This window comes from Eurosta solidaginis, chromosome 3, assembly GCF_040869045.1.
Source record: "Eurosta solidaginis isolate ZX-2024a chromosome 3, ASM4086904v1, whole genome shotgun sequence".
NCBI lineage: Eukaryota > Metazoa > Arthropoda > Insecta > Diptera > Tephritidae > Eurosta > Eurosta solidaginis.
The window spans coordinates 25,792,516-25,819,592 of record NC_090321.1 but is presented as its reverse complement, the minus strand read 5'-3'; the positions used below and the strand labels follow the sequence as shown (position 1 = coordinate 25,819,592).

General features: G+C 33.5%; 2 long non-coding RNA genes across 3 annotated transcripts in view; both read right to left on the bottom strand.

The window, feature by feature from the left end:
- Window positions 1-26,838, bottom strand: part of LOC137246291 (uncharacterized) — a 36,765-nt gene extending 9,927 nt beyond the window's left edge. Inside the window, exons 1-2 of one of the 2 annotated variants that reach the window (XR_010951439.1) lie at window positions 26,806-26,838; window positions 26,387-26,589 (exon numbers count right to left, since the gene is read on the bottom strand). This is a non-coding gene — a long non-coding RNA (uncharacterized lncRNA). The other variant, XR_010951440.1, reaches the window with a different exon arrangement.
- LOC137243483 (uncharacterized) lies at window positions 710-1,724 on the bottom strand. Its single transcript, XR_010950539.1, has 2 exons — window positions 1,192-1,724; window positions 710-1,092 (listed from the first exon to the last, which is right to left on the bottom strand). It is a non-coding gene; the product is annotated as an uncharacterized lncRNA (long non-coding RNA).
- Window positions 26,839-27,077: the final 239 nt, after the last annotated feature.

Here is a 27,077-nt window from a genome sequence, read left to right as displayed (position 1 = left end):
TCCAGTAAAAACTTAAATACTGTACGGCATAGTTCAGGGTAAATAACATTTTACAAATATTTAAGTAACAGAAATATACTTGAAAGGTGTGCGTATATTTAACTAACATAGACCACCGATCAAATTGAACTACAGCGGCGATTTATACTCATATCCAGCTTCGCAATCCGCTTTGCCAGATGACGCGAAAATGAATGGGATACATTTTTTGCTCTTTGTGAAATATTTTTGCTATTAACTGGTACTGCCTGGGGTCGAACATTCGACCAATCCAATTTCTAAGATAGGAGATATCAAAAATAAAGCTTTATAGTAGATTTCTATACATGGCACACACAAATACCCCTTTTTTGAGATGTGCCGTAGACGCTTTCGCTAAATTTCTATTCCTCAGTACAACACGGTGTTTATATAGAGTAGCTTCCAACCAAAGTTTTCGCTAACCAGGCCGTATTAGTAGATAAGTTTAAGGGACGTGGTCTTGAATTTTAATCGTCTGTTCATCTTATACATTTGTAAATTTTAATGAAAATTCAGAAAAACTGAAAACAACTAAAAATTCCAACTGACAGATAGTTATTTCCAAAAAGATCTCATCAGATGTCTTCGTATCTTTAAATTAGAAATTATATTCACCTCGAGCTTCAAACCTGATCTGTCAGTTTTCTATTCCCGCAACCCTACCATTAGGCTATATATACTTCGTATGTATGTTTGCTGGTTAATGTAATGTTTCTGTTTTTGTCTTTATTTATATAACTCATTAAAACTGACAAACGGAATATTCGTATTGTGAACTTTTGAATATCAAATTTATTTTATTTCTTGTTTACAATCTTTGCGGGAACAAAATTTTATTATAGTATATCAAATAAATTTTTTTTCTTATTCAAAATTTTGAGGTAACAAAATTCCAAATACTTTGATCTTAAAATCACAAGCACTCATAAAATTACTGACGTAACATAGCTTAACAAAATTATGACCGGGCCCACCTTCCGCCAAATTAACTTGTCCACCCCCTTCCTGGGCTCCTTCGATCACTTCTTCGATCGCTTCTACATACGTAATTTTACCAAGATCTTTTTCATCCTATTAAATAAATATGTGAAAGAAAATCAGAAATGTATATTTTAATCAACATTGTTCACAAGTCACAAGCAATTTTTACAATTTCATTAATTTACAAACCTCTTTTCCAAAACTAAATACCCCGCGTTCCCTTAAACAACTTGTCAATCCACTAGGCATGGGGTCTTGTTTTAAAAGCTGGTCGCCTTGTTCGCGTTTACCCCAATGAAATTTTTTACCCGTAGATACAAGCACAATTAACGCTAAAAATATTAACATGAAAAACGATTTCATATTTTTTTCTTTTTTTTAATTTTTTGGACGTGCTAATTTAAAGTTTATGCGCACAATTAGGTATTTTTTAACTTGCAACTGGGAAATTCAAATGCAACCTGCCTGCTTGAGATAATTTTCACTTGGCTTTATATATTTCAGATGGTTTTAAATACATATGTATTATGTGTCTTGAGTTTAAGTTGCCTTCTATTGTTGTTGTTGGATGTGAGTTTTGTGTTATATTTCGATCTATCGTATTCATTGTGTTATTATTGTTTTGGTTTCCTAAATTTGTTAAATTACGTGTACGAATGGGTGAACGAGAAATCATTCTTTAACAAAATAAAAATAAAAATTTCTCAAGAAAGGGAGTTAACAAGAAAGAAATAATAAAATTGCAGATAATATTAAATGCTTAAAATATTGTCTTTGTTTTATTTGGCTATTGATAAATGATTCAAGTTGCGATTCGAGCTCAAGGCCAGACCAATATTTTTTTTTTCTTTATCTGATCAACGCCCTAGATTGATAAGGAGTGTGACGACTAGTACCTAGGACCTATCTAATTATTTTCTAGCTTTTAGTATTATTATTACTTCATGTAAATATTGCTTTCAATAAAACCCTTAAACTAAAATTTTTTTTTTTTATTATTTTATCAGGATACAAAACACAAAATTTGCTAGTTGTTCGTACAACCAAGTCCTGTCGATGCACGTTTGTTCGTACCATAAAGTACTCAATGTAAAAATTTTGAATGTTCGTAAAATCGAAATTTCGTAGAATCGAATGTTCGTAATATTAAGATACTGCTGTATTATGTGCCTTCAGTTTAAGTTGTCTTCTATTGTTGTTGTTGGATGTGATTATTGTTATGTGTTTTTATTGTTTTGGCTTTATAAATTTGTTAAATTACGTGTACGAATGGGTGAACGAGAAATCATTCTTTAACAAAATAAAAATAAAAATTTCTCAAGAAAGGGAGTTAACAAGAAAGTAGTAATAATATTGCAGATAATATATAATATTAAATTGTTGAAAGATTATTTTTGTTTTATGGGCCTATTGATAAATGATTCAGGTTCGATTCGAGCTCAAGGCTAGAACAATATTTTTTTCTTTGTCTGATCAACGCCCTAGATTGTGTTATGGTACTGCCTGTTTTCGTGATAAGGAACGGTGACAAGCAGGCATACTTGTGAGCCCTGGCTAGCTCGTCGGTTGGGGTGGGGTCTTTTCCACCGCCCTCGCCTACAGTACCCGTAAACAAAAATAGAGGGTTTCATGCGCGCGTATTCAAATAGAATAGGGTGAGAAATAGACAAGGTGATAGGAAAGAGAAGGCCCGTCCAGGTGAGGTGGAGTCTGCCCTCCCTCTTGCACATATATAATGTAGCCTTGGGCTTCGCAATGCCTTAGCCTGACACCAGTCCGTCTGTCAAGAGTCTAAGAAGTACCTAGTTACCCTCACCTTTGTCCATGTCAGTCGACGTACCCACGTCCCATCTTCCGCACCTGCGCAACGCCTACACCAAACAAAAAGGAAATCCTATCTACTCATAGTGGTATTTCAACCCATTAACCCAAAAAAATACCGAAAAATAAAAATAATTCAACTCGATTTTTTTCCTTAACGTTATAAACGTATTTCTTAATGTATATTTCCGTTAATAAACAAATCCAAAAAAAGAATTAATGGTTCTTACGCCTATATGCCTTAACCTCTTAAAATTATACTAGTGTCGCCTGTGGTCGAAATTCGTTTAACGTGTATTTTTTTCAACTCAGTCTATGCATCAAGTTTTGGAAATATAGCAAACTGGTCTAACTTACTTCACCTTTTCTTTAAAATTTTGAACTGGTCTAACTTACTTCACCTTTTCTTTAAAATTTTGAACTTGATCTAAGACTTTGTACTTTTTGATTGAATTTTCTTAAATTTTCTACAAACTTATCACATGTAATTATAACGTTTTGGTATGGAGCTCCTTAAACAAAAATATAAAAATTATGTAAAATCAAATGAAATTGACATAGAATTATGGTGAAATTACTTGAAATTGAATTAAAAAATAGGTTTTTCCACACCACCCGGAAGGTCCCCGTTGGGGCGCTACCGAAGGTAGTTTTAGTTAAAAACGAAGAAATTTGCTAAAGGAATTTAGCCTATTTCACGCCACCCGCTTAATTTTGTATAAATACATATCTAATATGTAAGTGCGACACAAAACAAAAATTTCGAGTAGAATATCTTCACAAATAATAAAATAAAAATACAAAAAAATTATGTAAAAGGAAGCAGAGTTTACTAAAAAAATGTTTAATTAAAGAAAAGAAAATTAAGTACTTAAATTGCGAAAAAATTAAGTGAAGTGAACAAACAGTTCCGTATAAAAACGCAATAAGTGCACTTAGACTTTTTTCCTGGTTTTAATGTGATCATTGTGGAAATATGAAGATTCTAATGTTCGGATATTTAATGTTAGGATTCCCATTGAGATCTATGTACGTAATTAATTTGTATTAAATTTGTAAACACTCCATTTCATTAAAATATATGACCATATCTACCATAAAATATCGTCTGCGAACAATATAATACTAAGATATAACAAAGCAGAATAAATTAGAAAGAAAAGACAAACAAACAAAAACATTGAAATTATTAACGCAAAACTATTTACTAAAATAAAATTGATTTCATAACTTTAAGCTACATAAAAAAATTAGGGTTATGGGATCTAAGCATCGGATTAATGGATATATAATCCAACAAAGTTAGCCTAATAATAAATATAGTGGGTAATATACTGCCTATGCAATACGGCCGCTATGATGCCGGCTGCCGCTTTGACCTAAAATCAAAAACCTTTTTGGGACGTTTTTTTGTTTCCTAATTAGCATAAAAGGCAATATAAACAAGTAAGGAAGGCTAAGTTCGGGTTTAACCGAACATTATATACTCAACTGAGAGCTTTGGAGACAAAAAAGGGAAAATCACCATGTAGGAAAGTGAACCTATGGTAACCCTGGAATGTGTTTGTATGACATGGGTATCAAATGAAAGGTATTAATGAGTATTTTAAAAGCGAGTGGGCCATAATTCTATAGGTGGACGCCATTTCGGGATATCGCCACAAAGGTGGACCAGGCGTGACTCTAGAATGTGTTTATAAGATATGGGCATCAAATGAAAGGTGATAATGAGTATTTTGAAAGGGAGGGATCCTTAGTTTTATAGGTGGACGCCTTTTTTAGATATCATCATAAAGGTGGGGATGACTCTAGAATGAGTTTGTATGATATGGGTATCAAATGAAATGGGTTAATGATTATTTAAAAGGGTGTGGGCCTTAGTTTTAAAGGTGGACGCCTTTTCGAGATATTGCCATAAAGGTGGACCAGGGGTGACTCTAGAATGAGTTTGTACGATATGGGTATCAAATGAAAGGTATTAATGAGGGTTTTAAAAGGGAGTGACCCTTAAGTTTATATGTGAAGGCGTTTTCGAGATATCGACCAAAATGTGGACCAGGGTGACCCAGAACATCATATGTCGGGTACCGCTAATTTATTTATATATGTAATACCACGAACAGTATTTCTGCCAAGATTACAAGGGCTTTTGATTTCGCCCTGCAGAACTTTTTCATTTTCTTCTGCTTAATGTGGTAGGTGTCACACCCATTTTACAAAGTTTTTTCTAAAGTTATATTTTGCGTCAATAAACCAATCCCATTACCATCCCTTTTTTCATATTTGGTATAGAATTATGGAATTTTTTTATTTTCGGATTTCGGCCATTTTTTGTACCAAGATAAAGTGAGTTCAGATAAGTACGTGAACTAAGTTTACTAAAGATATATCGATTTTTGCTCCAGTTATCGTGTTAAAGGCCGAGCCGAAGGACAGGAGGTCGACTGTGTATAAAAACTGGGCGTGGCTTCAAACCGATTTCGCCAATTTTAACAGAAAACAGTTATCGTCCTAGAATTTAAACCTCTACCAAATTTCACAAGGAGTGGTAAATTTTTGTTCGACTTATGGCATTAAAAGTATTATAGACGAATTAAATGAAAAGGGCGGAGCCACGGCCATTTTGAAAGTCTCTTTTATTTTTGTATTTTGTTGCACCATATCATTACTGGGTTGAATGTTCACATAATTTACTTATATACTGTGAAGATACTAAATTTTTTGTTAAAATTTGACTTAAAAAAAATTTTTTTTTTAAAGTGTGCGTGTACGTCATCCGATTTTGCAAATTTTTACTTAGCACACATATAGTAATAGGAGTAACGTGCGTGCCAAATTTCATGATGATATCTTCAACGACTGCCAAATTACAGCTTGCAAAACGTTTAAATTACCATATTTTAAAAGTGGGCGGTGCCACGCCCGTTGTCCAAAATTTTACTATTTTTCTATTGTGCGTCATAAGTTCAACGCACCTATCAAGTTTAATCGCTTTATCTGTCTTTGGTAATGAATTATCGCACTTTTTCGGTTATTCGAAATTTTCGATATCGAAAAAGTGGGCGTGGTTGTAGTCTGAGTTCGTTCATTTCAAAAGCGATCTGAGATGAGTGCCCAGGAACCTACATACCAAATTTCATCAAGATACCTCAAACTTTACTCAAGTTATCGTGTTTACGGACGGACGGACATGGCTAAATGAATTTCCTTTTTCGCCCAGATCATTTTGATATATAGAAGGCATTATCTATCTCGATTAGTTTATGCCGTTACGGATTACCGTTATGCGAACAAAGTTAATATACTTTGTGAGCTCTGCTCAGCTGGGTATAAAAAAATCTATCTGAAATGTTGCCTTTAATTCAAAAAAACCTGCTTCGTTAACATCAAATTTCAATATAGAAATATAACAATAACCGCAAAACAAATGTGTAAAAAGAATTATATAAAGAAATATTAATATTCGCAATTCTTATCACCCGTTCATTTACGTGGTTCTATAACCACGGCCGCTGCTGTAGTCTTCTCCCAATTCAACCTAATTCCTCTCCCTTTCCCAAGCAGTTGCAAAAAAATAGCAAACAAAAGCAAAAGAATATACATAAGCACGCATGGGCTAAAACGCCGGAACCCAATTTATACGGGGTTAAAGAAAATGGAATTATGGAATGGTGCCGGCAACAAGTAAATAAAAATGGCAAGTGATTAACTAAGTAAGCAGTAATGAAGTAGATCGTGATAAAAAATTATAAACATTTGCCCAGTGCAATGAGTCTTCTGGGTTAGACAAGTGTATTAAAATGTGCATATATATATATATATATATTGTAACGAATTTGCTTGCAAATCCTCATATTTGCAATCCTCTGCTAAGTTCGAATCACTAAACGATTGAATAAATAACTCCAATATTGAATATGGAAAAATTGCCTTTATTAAAGTACTTCACAATAACACTTACACTTTGCTACTCGCTGGCTTAATAACCAAACTGATTGATAACTCAAATCAAACTCTACTACCAGATCGCGTGCTTAATCAATAACTGATTGAGTGCTCAACTCAAACTGAATTACAGCGCATCTGTCGCCTTTTATACTCTTTAGTTTCCGCGTTCGCATCTTCTAGACGCTTCCAGAATCTACTAGTCCAGTATCTCTCAAACTTCTCAGCTGTAACTACAATTGCATAATTTTATAGTTTTTCTCATTGCATACTTATAGGTGTATCTCAGATATATGCATGTATTTGTGCATTGACTCTCTGCTGCTCGTACACGTACATGGTACATATATGTAGACGCAGTTATTGTTTCGTTTATGTAGATACATGATGATTGAATTATTGATGTGCATTCACGTCACTGCACATTCACATCGGCTTAGAGCTGGCAGCACTCCTTAGTTTTGCTAATATTCGTAACACTGCCCTCCACCTAAGTCTGATCGTCCCGATCAGCCAAATCTCTCGATGTATACGCTGCTAGCATCGCCAAATGTACCACTCTTCTACTCCGTGGTTTCTCAATGCTTTGTATGCGGTAGATGGTATCACTGATCTTCTTCACAACCTTGTACGGGCCTTCCCAACTGCACCGAAATTTGGATGGAACACCTTTCCGCCGGTGAGGGTTGTATAACAGTACCAAATCTCCCGCCAAGAAACTTTTCGAATTATTGTTCTCATGGTACCTGTGTTTCATCGTACCACTCAATACCCTGGTTCGTTCCTTCACACTCTGTTGTTTGGCCGATGAACTACTTCGTAGAGCTTGCGCTGGACGGATTTGCTTTGCATAATCAGTATCGTTCCCACGTTTCCACACAGTAGTGCGCTCTGGCTTGAAACTACCCTCGCATTTTTTCTCGGAAATTCGTTGCTTCGTTTTCCTGCGTCTTTTAGGTTTTGTCAATGCCAGTTTTTCTCTCGCAGGTACTTTTGATTTTGATTTATTTGGCCCATTCGATCTACCAACCTTTGCCTTTGACTTTCGTGGTCTTTGTCGAGTCTTTTCCACCAGTACCCGATTACTGCTGAACCCTTTTTCCAAACTAAAGTTAAGTGGTATATCCTGGTTCTTATAGCGCATAATTTTTCTCCGCATATCGATCCTGATGTCATGGTCAACCAAGAAGTCTACTCCCAATATAACTTCATTAGCGATCTCCGCTACAACGAATTTGTGTAGAACAATGACTTTTCCAATTAATACCTCACATACCACTTCGCCTTGGACTTGATTATACTCGCCTGTGACCGTACGCAACCTTGCTCCAGGTAATGACTTTACTCTCCTGTAGACCAAATCAGATCGAATCAAGGAATGAGATGCCCCCGTATCTACAGTCAGTACACGTTCTTTACCATCCACATTCCCTCTGACGGTAAGACTGCTTGATTTCCTTCCAATTTGCGACACAGATATCACAGGACATTCAATAGCCGGGGCAAGTTTTCGTTCTTTACATTCGACACGCTCTTGCTCATTTTCGCCAGCTTTGCGTTTACGGCCACCCACATTGTTGGAACTATTAGGACCAAGATCGCAATGACGTGCAATGTGACCTGAGTTGCCGCACTTGAAACATTTTTAACTCCGGCATTCTTCTGTTGAGATCCCTTCAGTGCTTCCAAAATTGTGTACACTCACTCTGGCCTTTCTACTTCCACTTTGAAAACTGGCTTACACAGAAGCGACGCTGTTTCCTGAATCAGAGCATACGATACCGTTTCAGCAAATGTTAGTTTTGGATTCGCATATGTAGCCCGCTTTGTTTCGGCGTCCCGTATGCCATTTATAAAACTCTGGATTTTTACCTTTTCAGTATATTCCACGGGTGCGTCGGCATTCGCCAAATGTGCAAGCCTTTCGACATCTGACGCAAACTCCTGCAAAGTCTCATTAGCTTTTTGGTAGCGGTTTTGCAACTCTATTTGGTGTATCTGCTTCCTGTGTTCGCTTCCGTATCGCCTCTCTAGAGCGCTGATCAATGTTTCGTTGTTGTTCCGCTCTCCCTCGGGAATAGTCTGTGGGATTTCAGCAGCAGATCCTTTCAATGCCACGAATAGTGCAGCAACTTTATCTTCAGCACTCCAGTTGTTCACTGCTGCGGTCTTCTCAAACTGAATCTTAAACACCTGGAAAGGAGCAGAGCCGTCAAAAGTTGGAGTTTTTACCTTCGTATTGCTTGCTGAAACAACTGGGCGAATTAGTTGCAATTCCTGTATACGACCTCTCAAAGCATCCACCTCTGCCTCGAATTTTTCTTCAAACTGCGTTATTTTCTCGTCCATACGCGCTTCGAGTTTTGATGATATACGTGCCTCTTGCTCTTTCAGTTGTGTTTCCATCTTTGATGTAATCTGTGTCGACATTTCTGAAATACGTGTCTCATGTAATTCCAGCTGAGATGTCATATATGTCTTCTGCTTTTCCAGTTGAGATGACATTTGCGACGACATTTCGGATATACGTATCTCCTGTGCTTCCATCTTGGATGTTATACGTGTCTCCTGCGATTCCAATTGTGATGACATATACGTTTTCTGTTCTTCTAGTTGAGATGACATGTTGGTGGATATTTGTGATGACATTTCGGACATTTGTGCCGATATTGCAGCCAATATCATGTTCAAGTCTGTGTTGGCCATTGTCTGCGGCGTTTCATTTTCCTCCTCCAATTTTGTTGTCTCATCGCCATCAAGATGAAAGACATACTCTTCCACGTCAATTCCTTCTAATTCCATTGCCTCTCGTAGTCGTGCCTGAAGTTCGAGTTTAATGCCGGTTGTATTCAATCCACGGTTCTCCAACTCCTTCTTTAGTTGCGGGATCTTCAATTCACTTAACTTTGCCATGTCCTTGTTGTCCTCTAGAATTTATTCAACAATTCCTCTTCTGACACCAATTGTAACGAATTTGCTTGCAAATCCTCTTATTTGCAATCCTCTGCTAAGTTCGAATCACTAAACTGTTGAATAAATAACTCCAATATTGAATAATGGAAAAATGGCCTTTATTAAAGTAATTCACAATAACACTTATACTTTGCTACTCGCTGGCTTAATAACCAAACTGATTGATAACTCAAATCAAACTCTACTACCAGATCGCGTGCTTAATCAATAACTGATTGAGTGCTCAACTCAAACTGAATTACAGCGCCTCTACATCTGTCGCCTTTTATACTCTTTGGTTTCCTCGTTCGCATCTTCTAGACGCTTTCAGAATCTACTAGTCCAGTATCTCTCAAACTTCTCAGCTGTAACTACAATTGCATAATTTTATAGTTTTTCTCATTGCATACTTATAGGTGTATCTCAGATATATGCATGTATTTGTGCATTGACTCTCTGCTGCTCGTACACGTACATGGTACATATATGTAGACGCAGTTATTGTTTCGTTTATGTAGATACATGATGATTGAATTATTGATGTGCATTCACGTCACTGCACATTCACATCGGCTTAGAGCTGACAGCACTCCTTAGTTTTGCTAATATTCGTAACAATATATATATATATATATATATATATATATACTAGAAGACACGGCAGACGTTGTCCTGCCCTAAATTTGGCCTATCTGCATTCATTTTAATAAGCTTTTTCCGTCTGACTCTGCCCCCCCCCTCTCCTCACTTTTTCCTAATCCTTTTATTCACTCCTCCCTCCGTGTTTTTCGCTTCATCTATCTCCATCTTCGTCTCATTCTATCTCTTTCTCAATCTCATTCTCTCTTTTCTCTTCTCTCAATTCCTTCTTATTCTTTTGCATCCCTTATTGCCTGTCCCAGACGGTGTTGTGTATTTTATTCCAGTCCCATTTTCACTCCGAGTCTCAGTCCCAGTCCTAGTCCTAATCCCAGTCCTTCTCTGGATAATATATTACTCTGTACCAAAGCACTCATCAACAGCTTTCATTTGATATCCGTATTGTATAAACTCTGTCTAGGCATTCACTGGCCCGAGTTTTGGCATATATCTCGAGACCCTGTACCTGTAGTAACCACAGCGTGAGGTTTACGCAACTTGTGTGAAAGTTTGAAAAAATCGACCGACGCATCTCTTCAAACACCGGCGATCAACTAACACACATTTTAGCCTTTCTTTTTATATATATGGATTTTTATTTTTCACACTTCACTATAATATTAAAGCGAAATGCAGAATATCGTTGCTTTTGAAATTCGGCTTAAAAATTGCACGTGGAACAACTAAAGACTCTCCTGTATTAAAAAAAATGTCATAGTACTTCTAAATCGCGGGCCCCTCAGAAACCCCCCTCCCCCTCTCGACGGGCCTGGTGATGTGCTATACTTGATATCATTCGCTATAATATTTTTTATTGATAAGCAGGTTGTTTAATTAAACACCAAGCAATTACACGGAAGTATATCCGCACCACCTGAAAATATGAGTGCCGCTGCGTATACGTAACATTTTATTATTTATAATACAAAAATAGGTCGGCTTTTCCTTCCTGACGCTATAACTGCAGAACGCACCAACCGATATCCACGCTTTTGCATTCGTTGGAAAGATATGGGGCTCCGTGAGGTTTATAGCAAAGAAAATTCAGGATCGATGCACAGGGTCTCGAGATATAGGCCAAAACGTGGACCCGGGTACCCCTAGAATGTGTGTGTATTGTGGATATCATATGAAAGCTGTTACTGAGAGCTTTAAAGAAATTTTAATTGTGATATTCGATTTAGTCGCATCAACCTGGCAAAACTGATAAATATGCATGCGAAGCTGAAATAAAGACATGAATTAATAATACCCACATACCTATTTACATACGTCCTCTTCGATTTGCCTGAAATTTGGTATATAAATTTGTCTATATTAATATTTACGATACTTCTTTCCGGGAAGTAGACTGGGACTAGGACTAGGACTGGGACTGAGACTGAGATTCGGAGTGGGACTGGGACTGAGACTCGGAATGGGACTGGAACAAAATACATACCACCATCTGAGACTGGCAATAAGATATGAAGAAGAGTGAGAAAAACTTGAGAGAAGAGAGAAGGAGACTGAGAAAGACATAGAATGAGACGAAGATGGAAAATACGCAGGGAGGAGTTAATACAAAGATTAGGAAAAAGTTTAGAGGGGCGAGGACAGAGTTAGATGGGAAAAGCTTATTAAACTGTATGCAGATAGGCCAAATTTAGGGCAGAACAACGTCTGCCGGGTCTGCTAGTTACGCATAAACATTTAAAAAAAATTGCAATAAAATAATATTGCGATTATAAACTGAGATATAACCTACCCTATATTTCAAGTTACATCAAACTACACACAGTTTAGGACTCCATCGCCGACAAACATAGTGACACGTGATTTTTATATATAAAGATAGATACATATACATGTACATTTGTATAAATTGCGATTTAAAAGCTACTTTTAATTATTTTGTTGGTTTGTTCCTCAAAGCTTTTTTTACTTTACGTTGGGGTAAGCTAAAAGACCTAGAAGCTGGTGCAACTAACAAGTAGAAATCTCAATTAAAAATTCCCAAAAAGTAAGGGAAAGCTATCTAAAAATCAAATTTAGCGGGCCTGAGTTCACAAAAGATTTGTGTAAAAACTTTTATGGAAAAAAAAGAAATAGTAAAATTCAAATAAACAAAAATGCACCGAAAGTTTAGTTCAAAAATAAAATCAGACCCCGAACGAGGAATTACCCCCCACACTAAACTCTCCTCGCAAAAATACAATCAATTCGCTGGCGCATATAACAAAAAATATACACATATAAATAGAATATATAGAAGTTATTAAAAAAAGCAAAGCGCTGCCAGTCTCTCCGCCCTCTCTGTGGTTGTTGTGGTTTTCGATGCGTTTGTGTTTTTATACTCATACATAACGGACAGACGGACGGACGGACGGATATTGGTTCAATCGAATTTTTTTTTTGATACTGATGATTTTGATATATGGAAGTCTATATCTATCTCGATTCCTTTATACCTGTACAACCAACCGTTATCCAATCACAGTTATTATACTCTGTGAGCCCTGCTCAACTGAGTATAAGAATTTAAGTTAAACGCTTTTATTGAAAACAATACTTATATGAAGTAATAATAACACTAAAAGCTAGAAAATAATTAGGTAGCTCCTAGGTACTAGGCAACACACACCTCATCAATTGTAACGACCGCCTGTTGTATTGAATGCAACATAAATTGATCAGAGCCCTAGGAAACACATCAAACCAAAGCACCTTATCGTCGAACATATAAAGCAACATCGAACAGTCAAACCAGTTGCCAATGCCTAATACACAACCAACAAAAGCCCACTTCGTGTGTTTGAATGTATGTATGAATACTTTCCCTTGCGAAAGCGTGAATGTCTTATAGGTGTCGGTTTTAATGACTGTGTAGGCATGTACGTATCTGTGAATAACATTTAGTGGCAAGAATGAATGGGTAATTCCTTCGGGTGATGAGTGAAAAACGAGCGAGGGAAACCTGCCGTTGCACTTTGGCGATGGCTGCGCTTAATAGCCGAAATAAAACTTAAATTAATTATCGAAGTGTCCAATACTGAAAAGGACGTCTTGTCGGCTAAAAGTGCGTGGAAGAAAAAATATATTAAAGTGCAAAGTACTAAAAGTTGTGGAGTGCCCGAATTTTTTACCGCAAATTTAGGGAACCGGCCAGCAGTACACTCAAAATGGACCTGCAGCAAACTTTAAGGTAAGTGAAAAGTACAGTTTGTTTAAATAAATTTATAAAACTAAATAAAAGTATAAAACTATATAAAATATAAAACTTTATAAAACCTAAAATTTATTCACATTTAAAACTTGATAAAATGCAAAATTTAATTATACCAAAAATTTAATAAAATCTAAAAATTAATTACACCTAAACCTTTTTATAAAACCCAAAATTTGATAAAAATTTGATAAAATTTACTTAAACTTAAAATTTTAACAATTTTTGTTGTTATATCGGCCTACTGATTTTAAGATCGCGGGTTCGAATCGAGCTCAAGGCCTAACAATAATTTTTTATCATTATTATTGTTATGATAAATTTTTTCTTAATTGAAAAAATTTTTAAATTAGAATAGAAGAAAGAAAAAATTTTAGACAACTGCCAAAGCTCGTTGTATAGATCCATTTCGGGAACTGCTAAATTCCTTCATCGGCAACGTTTAGGCGCCGCTGCTATAACCATTCAGCCACCACAGCGGTTTTTTGTTTGTCTTCATTAATCCTACTTCTATTCTGGTTCGTGCCAATTGATATTCACAACACTGCGACATCTGTTGCAGAATAGCTGTGAAAATTGGACTTGTTTGTTGGCAATGCTGCCATAGTGTCATATTTTATTGACACTTTTTTCCCCGTGCTTTGGGATGTATTAACAATTTTTGTTGTTATATCGGCCTACTGATTTTAAGATCGCGGGTTCGAATCGAGCTCAAGGCCTAAAAATTTTTTTCTTTCTTCTATTCTAATTTAAAAATTTTTTCAATTAAGAAAAAATTTATCATAACAATAATAATGATAAAAAATTATTGTTAGGCCTTGAGCTCGATTCGAACCCGCGATCTTAAAATTTTAATAAAACCCAAAATTCAGTAAAAAGCGCACATGTAATAAAAGCTATAATTAGGTAAAACCTAACATTAAATAAAATCAAAAAATTTTATAAAATTCTAAATTTAATAAAATTTTAAAATAAATAAATCCTTAAATTAAATTAAACCTAAAATTTAATAGAACCTACAATTAAATTAATCCTAAAATTTTATAAAATTTAAAATCTAAAAAATTAAACAAATAAAACTTTAAATTATTATTATTATTATTATTATTCCAACCTTAAATAAATCAATCTTATAAAATAAAATAAACCAAAATAAATTAAAGAAAAAAATAGTATTGTTCATTTTCTAAATAAATTATATTTATAACAACTGTCATACAATAAATAAAATAAATCAAATAAATTAATTAAATGAATAAAAATATAAAAAAAACCAATGCGAATAAATAAGACATACATTTACGTAGCTATATATGCAGACCTATACATGCAAACACAAATAAATATAACTCCTATGGAATTGTTCCTTTATTATTTTTTTATTACAGGTCCCCCACCTGGCGGGTTTATCCCTGGACCGCATCCACCCAAGAAGTTTGAGGTTAATTTAATTGCGTGAAAGCTGACGTCAAATTAAACAAAACAAAAAAAGAACCTATCGCAATGCTATTTTGAGCAGTCGGATGGAAAGGCAACAACCAATAAGCCAAAGAAGAAACAAGTAGGAAAGGCTAAGTTTGGGTCTAACCGAACATTACATACTCAGCTGAGATCTATGGAGACAAAATAAGAGAAAATCACCATGTCGGAAAATGAACCTAGGGTAACCCTGGAATGTGTTTGTATGACATGTGTATCAAATAGAAGGTATTAAAGAGTATTTTAAAAGGGAGTGGGCCATAGTTCTATAGGTGGACGCCTTTTCGAGATATCGCCATAAAGGTGGACCAGGGGTGATTCTAGACTTTGTTTGTACGATATGGGTATCAAATGAAAGGTGTTAATGAGTATTTTAAAAGGGAGTGATCCTTAGTTCCATAGGTGGGCGCCGTTTCGAGATATCGCCATAAAGGTGGACCAGAGGTGAACCTAGAATTTGTTTGTACGATACGGGTATCAAATGAAAGGTGTTAATGAGTGTTTTAAAGGGGCGTGGGCCTTAGTTCTATAGGTGGACGCCTTTTCGAGATATCGCCATAAAGATGGACCAGGGGTGATTCTAGACTTTGTTTGTACGATATGGGTATCAAATGAAAGATATTAATGAGTTTTTTTAAAAGGGAGTGGGCCTTAATTCTATAGGTGGACGCCTTTTCGATATATCGTCATAAAGGTGGACCTGGGGTGACTCTAGAATTTGTTTGTACGATATGGGTATCAAATGAAAGGTTTTGATGAGTATTTTAAAAGGGGAGTAGGCCTTTGTTCTATAGGTGGACGCCTTTTCGAGAAATCGCCATAAAGGTGGACCAGGGCTGACTATAGAATTAGTTTGTATGATGTGGGTATCAAATGAAAGGTGTTAATGAGTATTTTAAAAGGGATTGGGCCTTAGTTCTTTAGGGGGACGCCTTTTCGAGATATCGCCCAAAAGGTTGACCAGGGGTGACTCTAGAATTTGTTTGTACGATATGGGTATCAAATGAAAGGTGTTAATGAGTATTTTAAAGGGGAGTGGGCCTTAGTTCTATAGGTGGACGCCTTTTCGAGATATCGCCGTAAAGGTGGACCAGGGCTGACTCCAGAATTAGTTTGTACGATGTGGGTATCAAATGAAAGGTGTTAATGAGTATTTTAAAAGGGAGTTGGCCTTAGTTCTATAGGTGGACGCCTTTTCGAGATATCGCCATAAAGGTGGAACAGGGGTGACTCTATAATGTGTTTGCACAATATGGATATCAAATTAAAGGTATTAATGAGGATTTTAAAAGGGACTGGCCTTAAAAGTATTCTAGACGAATTAAATGAAAAAGGGCGGAGCCACGGCCATTTTGAAATTTTCTTTTATTTTTGTATTTTGTTGCACTATATCATTACTTGAGTTGAATGTTGACATAATTTACTTATATAGTGTAAAGATATAACATTTTTTGGTAAACTTTGACTTTAAACAAAATTTACTCAAGTTATCGTGCTAACAGAGAAAACTAGTAAAATTTTGGACAATGGGCGTGGCACCGCCCACTTTTAAAAGAAGGTAATTTAGAAGTTTTGCAAGCTGTAATTTGGCAGTCGTTGAAGATATTATGATGAAATTTGGCAAGAACGTTACTCTTATTACTATATGTCTGCTTAATAAAAATTAGCAAAATCGGAGAACGACACTTTTTAAAAAAAAAAATTTTTTAATTCAAATTTTAAAAGAAAAGTTATTATCTTTACAGTATATAAGTAAATTATGTCAACATTCAACTCAAGTAATGATATAGTGCAACAAAATACAAAAATAAAAGAAAATTTCAAACTGGGCGTGGCTCCGCCCTTTTTCATTTAATTTGTCTAGGATACTTTTAATGCCATAAGTCGAACAAAAATTTACCAATCCTTGTGAAATTTGGTAGAGGTTTAGATTCTAGGACGATAACTGTTTTCTGTGAAAAACGGCGAAATCGGTTTGAAGCCACGCCCAGTTTTTATACACAGTCGACCGTCTGTCCTTCTATAGTGTTAACTACTTTGTACTCTTTACTTTAATTTTTAAAATAATTTTAATTGAGTTTTCGTGTTAACTTAAAATTTTGAATAACTTCAAAAAAATAAAATTCTAATTAGTTGGAAAATATCTAAACTCAAAAATAAACAAAAATAAATTTTTATACTTAAAATCAAAATAAAAGATTTTTTTAAAATATCAACTTGAATGTTGATATATTGGCGATCCTACCAACGATCCTGCGCAAATATTTTATTTCATTAATGACTGTAATGATTACGAAAATTTCCATTCGCTAATTTTTAATTAAAATACATTTATTATCTGAATCTATATCTGTCCGTGCTTGTATATATAATACCTCGTGCTTGTGATAAATGATTTTTGAACAAAAAATTTAGCAATTTTAAAGTAACTACTCCGTCATATTTACAACGACTTAAATAGTTGTGCGAAACAGACTAAACGTTTGTATCAGTTTGTTTACTTAAAATCCAATTTGGAAATACATTCGGCATCAACAAAAAACAAAAATTATTTGAGAATCAACACTTGAAAACAGAAACAAAAAATTATGAATTTAGTGATTATAATACGAAGCTATAATTAACTTTAAAAGTATTTCGTTTTGAAAGTGCCTAAAACATTTACTATTGTGAAAATAAGTGAAAGTCCATAGACATTCGTAGATGTGACTGTGTTGAAACACCCGAAAACGGAAACCAAATTTTAGCAGATTTGATGGACAAAATAGTTTAACCAACTGTTAAAACTTTTAAAGAAACAATAAAAAAATTTAAAAGTAAAATCATAGTGTACCATAATTGTAAATCGCACATCGATAAAAAAAAAAAATGAAACTTAAATATACTTCAATTAATAAACAATATTTTGTGCAAATTGCATACAACAGTCGCTGTAAATTCTATATACGAAACAAAAACAAAAAATAAGTGCGGACAATCAAATAAAAACATAAAGTACTTATAGCAGAAATTTACTAGTAGACATACTATAAATTTTATGCAACATAAATAAAAATAAAATTTTTCTACGAATCGTTAATTAATAAAGAACTCTAAAAAACAACATACTACGCTTAAAACAATGGTTAAGTTTTCCACTTCACTACAACAAGAGCTATTACAACAATTTTACGCAAAATACACACAAGAACGGATTTAAAGTATAAGACATCACGATGAAAATGATGAGATTTATAAAGAAAACAACAAAGCCATTGCATAAACAGCAACAGCAATGAATTTAATTTTTATCACGTCCAAAAAACGCCATTTATTCCCTCAAAATCTCTAAAATCATCAATCAACTACTTATTAATTTTAATATTTTTTTATTAAATTTAATTTTATGTAAGTATAATTTTTATTTTAATATTAAATTAAAAATTTTTCAATTATAATTTAAATTAAAATTTTAAACCTTTTAAATTTTCAAATTTATTTTAAGATATTTTTATATTTTAACAATTTTAATATAAATTATTTAAATTTATTTTTTTTTTTTATATAAAAATAAATATTTTATTTAAATTGTTAACTCCCTTTCCAAAAAAAATTCTTTAATATTTTCTAATTTTCAAATTTTTCGTTAAATTTTTTTTTTTTTCATATGGTTCTACGTTCACCAATACGAACCCGTAATTTTACAAATTCGGAAAATCAAAACAACAACTATACAAATAACACAATGACTCACAATATAACTCAAAATTCTAACATTAATACAACACAAAACAACATCTCTAATACAACACAAAATACTTCAACACAAGATAACTTTACAAATTTTCCTTCTACTAAATCTATTAAATTACCACAATTTTGGCAAGATTGTCCTGATGCCTGGTTTTTGCTTGTTGAAGGACAATTTGAAATTAACAATATAAATGATGATAATTTAAAATTTCAAAATATTCTAATTACTCTTCAACGAGATACTATATCTAAAATTTTAGGTGTTATTAACCCTCCTCCTCTTTTTAATAAATATGATACAATCAAAAAAATTCTATGTGAAAGATTTTCTCTTAGCGAAGAAAAACGATTAGAACAATTGTTTTCAAAAACTGAACTTGGTGATCGTTCACCATCTGAATTATTCAGATTTATGAAATCACTTATAGGTTCTGACTCCATAGTTAGTCAAGAATTACTCTTTAAATTGTGGATTCATAAATTACCACAAGAAATACAAATTCATTTTACTTCCAATAATAATCAAAACAGAGATGAAATTATTATTTTAGCTGACAAACTTTTTGATTTAATCAATAAACCTCAATCTCCAAATCTCCTGTAGTCTCAAGTATAAATAATAATATTTTAGAACAATGCGTTAAAAATTTAACTGAATTAACCACGGCTATTTTTCAAAATTTAAATAAAATTTCTAATGATATTAATCAATTACAAATCCGTTCAAGATCTAAAGATAGAAATAGATCTAAATCTCGAAATTTTTCAGGATCAAGAAATTTTTCAAACAATCGTAATTTTAATTCACAAACAACTATTTGTTGGTATCACAAAAAATTTAAGAATAACGCTCTCAAATGTATACCCCCATGCAATTTTAATCAAAATCATAATTCAAATCACGAACAAAATTTAAACTGAAACGATCCATTATGACGGTGACGGATAATGGAACTATTATTAAACCTACTCGTCTCCTATTCATATTTGATAAATTCAATAAACTAAATTTTTTTATCGATACCGGCGCAGTTGTATCAGTTATTCCTTTTTCTAGATTTAAAATTTATAAAAGAAATTCGGATCTTACTTTGACTGCAGCAAACGGTTCTTCAATTGAAACTTTCGGTACAAAACTACTTAAAATTGATTTAGGTTTAAGAAGAGATTTTGAATTTCCATTCATTATTGCGAATATTGATACACCAATTTTAGGAGCAAACTTTTTAGAAAAATTCGGAATTATTGTCAATATTAAAAATAAAGAAATAATGGATTCTACTACAAAAATTAAAGTTACTGGATCTTCTGGATTTTCTGATATTTTCTCACTCAAAATTCCTATTGTCGAAAATAAATTTTCAAAATTACTTAATGAATTTCCATCTATTACCTGTGAACCAGATTATACTAAAAAAGTTAAACACCATACGGTTCACAGGATAGAAACAAAAGGTATTTTACCATTTTCGAAACCAAGACGTCTTGATCCAATCAAACTTAAAATTGCTAAAGCTGAATTTGAATTTTTAGTTAAAACGGGTATATGCAGACCCTCAAATTCTCCTATTGCATCTCCACTTCATCTCGTTCCTAAAAAAGAACCAAACGATTGGAGACCTTGCGGAGACTATCGAAGACTTAATTTTATTACTACACCAGATCGGTATCCTTTACCACATATTCACGATTTAACAATTGATTTAAAAAACAAACAATTTTTTTCCAAAATTGATCTTGTGCGTGCTTACCACCAAATTCCAATGGCAGAAGAAGACATTCATAAAACTGCAATAACTACCCCTTTTGGAATGTTTGAATTCGTAAGAATGCCTTTCGGTTTACGAAACAGTGCTCAAACTTTCCAACGCTTTATTAATGAAGTATTTTCTGATTTCGATTTTGTATTTACATACATTGATGACATTCTTATTGCCAGTGATAATGAAGATCAACATATAAATCATTTAAAATCAGTTTTCAAAAGACTTGAAGAATATAATTTAAATATTAAACCTTCAAAATGTACTCTCGGTGTAAATAAATTAAATTTCTTAAGTTACGAAATTTCTGGCGAAGGTATTAAACCATCTTTAGATAGAATTGAAATCATAACAAATTTTGAAAAACCAATTTCTATAAATAAATTACAAAAATTTTTAGGTATGATAAATTACTATCACAGATGTATTAAAATGTTAGCAACAGAACTTAGTCCTCTGCATGAAATGTTAACACATGCAATTAAAAACAAACTCAAACAATTAAATTGGACAAATGAAACCACAACAGCTTTCGAAAATGTTAAAAAACTTTTTGCTAAAAATACTTTACTTACACATTTCGACAAAAATGGTACTTTATCATTAGCAGTAGATGCATCAAATGTTGCTATTGGAGCAGTTCTTCAACAAACTAGCAATAATATACTAGAACCCTTAGCTTATTTTTCAAGAAAATTAACTACAACAGAAACTAAATATTCAACATTTGATCGTGAACTTTTGGCAATTTATAATTCAATTAAACATTTTCAACATTTCCTTGAAGGTAGAACTTTTACAATTTATACTGATCATAAACATTTAATTCATGTTCTAAATTCTAAAGTAGATAGATCTCCTCGTCAAGTACGTCATCTTGAATATATTGCTCAATTTACAAATGATATTCAATATATACGTGGAAAAGACAACATAGTTGCCGACACACTTTCCCGTATTCCAGAAATAAATGCAATTTCAACTCAAGATATAAATTTAGAAACTTTATATAAAGAAAAACAAACTGATACATTTTTACAAAAAACCATTTCTGATCAAAATTCTAAAAATAATTTAAAGGAAATTCATATTCCAATTATTAATTTAAATATATGGTGTGATGTTTCTCTACAACCTTTTCGACCTTATGTTCCACATTCTATGAGAAGAATTATATTTGACAAAATTCACTCATTATCTCATCCAAGTATAAGAACAACTAGAAAATTAATTCAAAATAAATATTATTGGCCTAACATGCGTAAAGAGATTAACGATTGGACTTCATCTTGCATCAATTGTCAAAAATCCAAAATTTCAAGACATACTAAATCTCCTATCCAAAAAATTCAAATACCATCAGGCCGTTTTGAACATATTCATATGGATATTGTTGGACCTCTTCCAGTTTCAAATGGAAATTGTTATATTTTAACAATTGTTGACAGATTTTCACGTTGGCCTGAAGCTTATCCACTTAAAGATATTTCAACAAATACTATAGTAAAAACTTTTATTCAAAATTATATACCACGATTTGGTATACCATTGAATATTACAGTAGATCAAGGTTCACAATTCACCTCAAAATTTTTTACGGAATTAACTAAACTTTTAGGTTCTCATAAAATTCATACATCTCCTTACCATCCCCAAGCAAATGGCATGATAGAGATATTTCATCGAACTTTAAAAGCAGCAATTATAGCATCAAACGACTCGGTTCATTGGTCTGACATTTTACCATTCATTCTACTTGGTTTACGAACTTCTATTACAGAAGATTTAAAATGTTCATCTGCTGAACTTGTTTATGGCCAAACACTTAGAATACCTGGTGAATTAATTATTTCAAATAGTAATAAAGAACATGATTTTTCTAATGACGCTCTTCATAAAATAAGAGAATATTTTTCACTTGTTCGTTCTAAAGTTTTTCATCATAACAAAGAAAATGTTTTCGTTCCTAAACAATCAGAAAATTGTGAGTATGTTTTTGTTAAATTTCTTCGTAAATCTAATTTAGAATCACCTTATGAAGGACCTTTTAAAGTTATCTCTAAGAAAAATAAAACATTTACAATTCAATACAAAAATACTATTAAAAATATTTCAATTGATTTACTTAAACCAGCAAACATACTTATTAACACTAATTTAAATACAAATATATTAAACAACAAAAAACAAAAAAAGGTTACTTTTAATATTAATTAATAATTTGTTTGTTTCAAATTTTCTTGGAGGGGGAGTAAATATAGTGTTAACTACTTTGTACTCTTTACTTTAATTTTTAAAATAATTTTAATTGAGTTTTCGTGTTAACTTAAAATTTTGAATAACTTCAAAAAAATAAAATTCTAATTAGTTGGAAAATATCTAAACTCAAAAATAAACAAAAATAAATTTTTATACTTAAAATCAAAATAAAAGATTTTTTTAAAATATCAACTTGAATGTTGATATACCTTCCGCTCGGCCGTTAACACGATAACTTGAGCAAAAATTGATATATCTTTACTAAACCCAGTTCACGTACTTATCTGAACTCACTTTGTATTGGTGTAAAAAATGGCCGAAATTCCACTGTGACCACGCCCACTTTTTCGATATCAAAAATTACAAAATACGAAAAAAATGCCATAATTATATACCAAATACGAAAAAAGGGATGAAACATGGTAATTGTATTGGTATATGGACGCAAAATATAACTTTAGAAAAAAACTTGGTAAAATGGGTGTGACACCTACCATATTAAGTTGAAGAAAATGAAAAAGTTTTGCAGGGCGAAATGAAAAGCCCTTGATATCTTGGAAGGAATACTGTTCGTGGTATTACATATATAAGTAAATTAGCGGTACCCGACAGATGATGTACTGGATCACCCTGGTCCACATTTTGGTCGATATCTCGAAAACGCCTTCACATATACAACAAAACTCCATTTTAAAACCCTCATTAATACCTCTAATGATTAAATGGACACTCAGAGCAAATAGCGGGAACCTGGACGCAGGAGCAACAGTAGGCTCTTAAAAATAAGAAATATGGAACGCCATCCTGAAGTAATGCGAAATTGGTCGGGGTTGGCGACGGTTGCAAAACGGGGCTGTTTTTTAGTCTACGGGCACACGGTTGCTGCGACGCACAGTGAGATCTCTGCCGTTAAAGCATGGCAAAAATCAAAAAAATCATGAAAGCGTTCGCTAAATCTAATACATGTTTCTAATAGAGAATTTTCCTGGGATCAAGAATATACAACTTTTTTTTAACAGAATATTATAGTTTACCACGTATTTGAAATAAAAAATTAACTTGTACATAGATATCTTATTTTTAAATAAAGTAACAAAATTAATTAGTAAATCTCTTTTTCATTGTTGTGACAAGAAGTGAGAAACTTATTTTATCTTAACATAGTCATCGTCTCTGGAACATATATCTAACAAAGCAACCATTTCTGAGCTATACGCATCTGTAAGATCTTTTTGTATTCTTGCATACCTCATAGATGATATGACTGGATCAGAAGAGATAGCTAACATGTTGTCTAACTCGTGATACTTTGTAGGTGTTCATACATCTATATCTTTTGTAGTCCTTGTTCTTAGATTCTTGAGCTTCTTCAGACAATTCTCCTAATAGTAAGCACTGGTACTCTATTAAATCTTTTCCATGTGCTAAAATTTTATGTACCGTTGGTGTAAGTTTCTTCTCAGGATACTTTTGATGCAGCAACTCTGTAGTTCTAGATGCATATTCTCCAAATTTGGGTCCACTAACTGGTTCATGGCAGTTTAAAATATTTAAAATTACTCCCAATCTTTTCACAATATCTCCATCAACTGCTGTTATGCGAGCAGTCACTTCATCGTTTTCAAAAAAATTTCTTGAGGAGTTACCATCATTTGTATTTCCGTATCCATACTTTGGACAGTCAACTCTAAGGCCAATCTCTTTATAGAATGCATCCTGAATTATTTTTTTTTCTACTGTTTTGTTTCTCCTTACATATTGTATTGTCGTCGAAAACTTCTCCTTGTTGTGGTAGTGTATAAGCCAGCTTCAAAACAGGTTCCATACATCTTATCCTAGCATGCAAAGCTCAGTTATTGAATCATCAAGATTTTCAAAGTCGTTTTGGCTCTTCTTACAAATTGGACATTTCATTGTAGATGTCGTATTTGGCAGTGATTTCAACATTGAAGGTGTCGTTTAGACGTTTTGCAGCTCAATTTGAGCTGATACTTCGATTATTTTGGGACTTAGAGGAACTGCTTCTTTCTTGGCTTGAGTAATTTTTTTGTATCCAGGTAAAATATCGGCACTACGTTGCAATAATGACTTACGCAATATAATATGTTTTCTCTTCGTTAAACCGAGATCTAATAACAGCGCCAAAGCTTCTTCGGGAGTGTATTTCCTAGGTAGCGCATTTGATCCTCATCAGTCGCACTGGACTTGCTACCGCAACTGCTTCTGTTATACGAGACTTCACGTTTTCTTCGTCTTTTTTATATTTAATAGCCAGTGCTTCTGAAAGATGAGTCGTGTCCATAGCTTTTGTGGTATCAGATAGCTTCCTTTTCCTTCTGTAGGTAGAACACTCTTATATAGGTTTTGTTGGTCTCCCAATAGTTGGATTGGTTGACGTGCTAGGCATTTCTTCGTCCAAAAAAGTTTTGTCAGCTAGCCACTTTTCATGTTTACTTAGAAATTTTGAATTGTTACGATAGACGTCCTTCCATTTTCTTTCTATCATAATGTATTGTAAACCAATTTTTTCTTCCAGGCCTTCCTTTTCTTTAATGCTTGTTTCACGCGCTAATTCTCTCATAATAGCCTCAACGAAGTCCCGTCTTTACTTTGTAGATTTAAACATCGCAAATAGTTTCGAGTTTTCTAGCTACATATTAGAATTGGCTTCGAGTGTATCTGACTAAATATTAAACTGTGAACTATATTTAAAAATACTATTCACTTAATTTAAGTAAACAGAATACTTAGTTCCTTAGCCTCCAAAAGACGAATGATAATGTGCATTGTATGATGGTTAGCTTTATATACCTACTCAAATTATTAAAATGAATTTCATGTATACAATTGGTAACTAAAAAAATTAACAAGTTCCAACAACAAAAACGACCTTACTGCCGTACTGAATTATATATACCTGCTCAGGCGCGTATTTATGCCCAAGGTTGTTTAACTTTATTTGATGTAAAAAGTGAAGTTGCAGCTGGACGCAGGTAAACTTTATGAATTTAGGTAACTGAATATTTCACAAATAACTACTATTAATTTGACGGAGCACATATTTTAACATTTTTTTTATATTTTCCATCAAAATTTTAAAAAGGGCCTAAAAATAGGCATTTCGAAACAGGTATATCCGCCAACTTTTACCGAAAAAAACAATTTTTTTTGTTTCAATCCTAAATTAAATTATCTTAAACAGCTATACAAGAAAACGACAACCGGCCGCCTTCTTTACTCACAAAACCATTTTAAATACAACGAAAAAGAAGAAAAATTTCAAATTTTTCCCAATGTTGAAAATTGGTCAACTTTGAGCGGCTCTACCTGGTAAACTATAATTTTCTGTGAAAAAAGGTTGTAAATTCTTAATCCCATGAAAATTCTCTATTAGAAACATGTATTAGATTTAACGAACGCTTTCATGATTTTTTTGATTTTTGCCTGCTTTAACGGCAGAGGCGCCACTGTGCGACGCAAGGTTTTGCCTTTATTGGCCAAACCGCGGGTTTTATTCTTGGCTCTGGGCCGTATTTTCGTTTATACACCGTTTATATTGCCTAAGTGCCACTGAAATATAACCACGTACCTTGTAATTATTTCTTTGCTGGATGACTCCTTAACTTGTATTATGGTGCCTTGTATCCGCTTCTAATAACCTCTGTTCGTGGTGATATTTGTGCTGTTGCGCTCGCTCTATCACCTCTTTAATACCTTCCGGTGGTTTTAGTACGCCTTTATATCGCTTTTCAAATAACTTCCGATGGATGGTGGATTTAGGTGCCGATATCTCTAGTTCCCGGTGAGTAAGGACCATGAACACAATTCAGAGGGATTTGATAGCTCAGATTCCCCGTGCATTGTGTCGATATAAAGAAATAAAGAGAGAGAGAGTTTTAATCATATAATTGTTATAAAATTTATTAAAGTTCAATTCATGTAAGTGATATTAATAGCGTTATAGACAAATGAAATTTTATTGTAAGTTATAGCTAAGTATAGGCTTACCCGGTGGTATGGCTGCTGCCGATCCGCTGAAGGTTGACAGAAAAGTAAAAATTAAGTTCTTCGCAAAAGACATAAAACCCTCGAGCCGCAGTTGACATAGCTAACCATTTTGAGGGGAAATTACCTTTGCTCAAAAGCGCATACAATAGGAGGAAATCCGTAAGTTATATATGCACGTTAGGGCGGGTCGATTTAAAAATCGCTCATTGCTCTGTGAAAATCGTATCCTAGGGATCAAAATAAGAAAATTTGCCGAAGGAACCATACCTCTA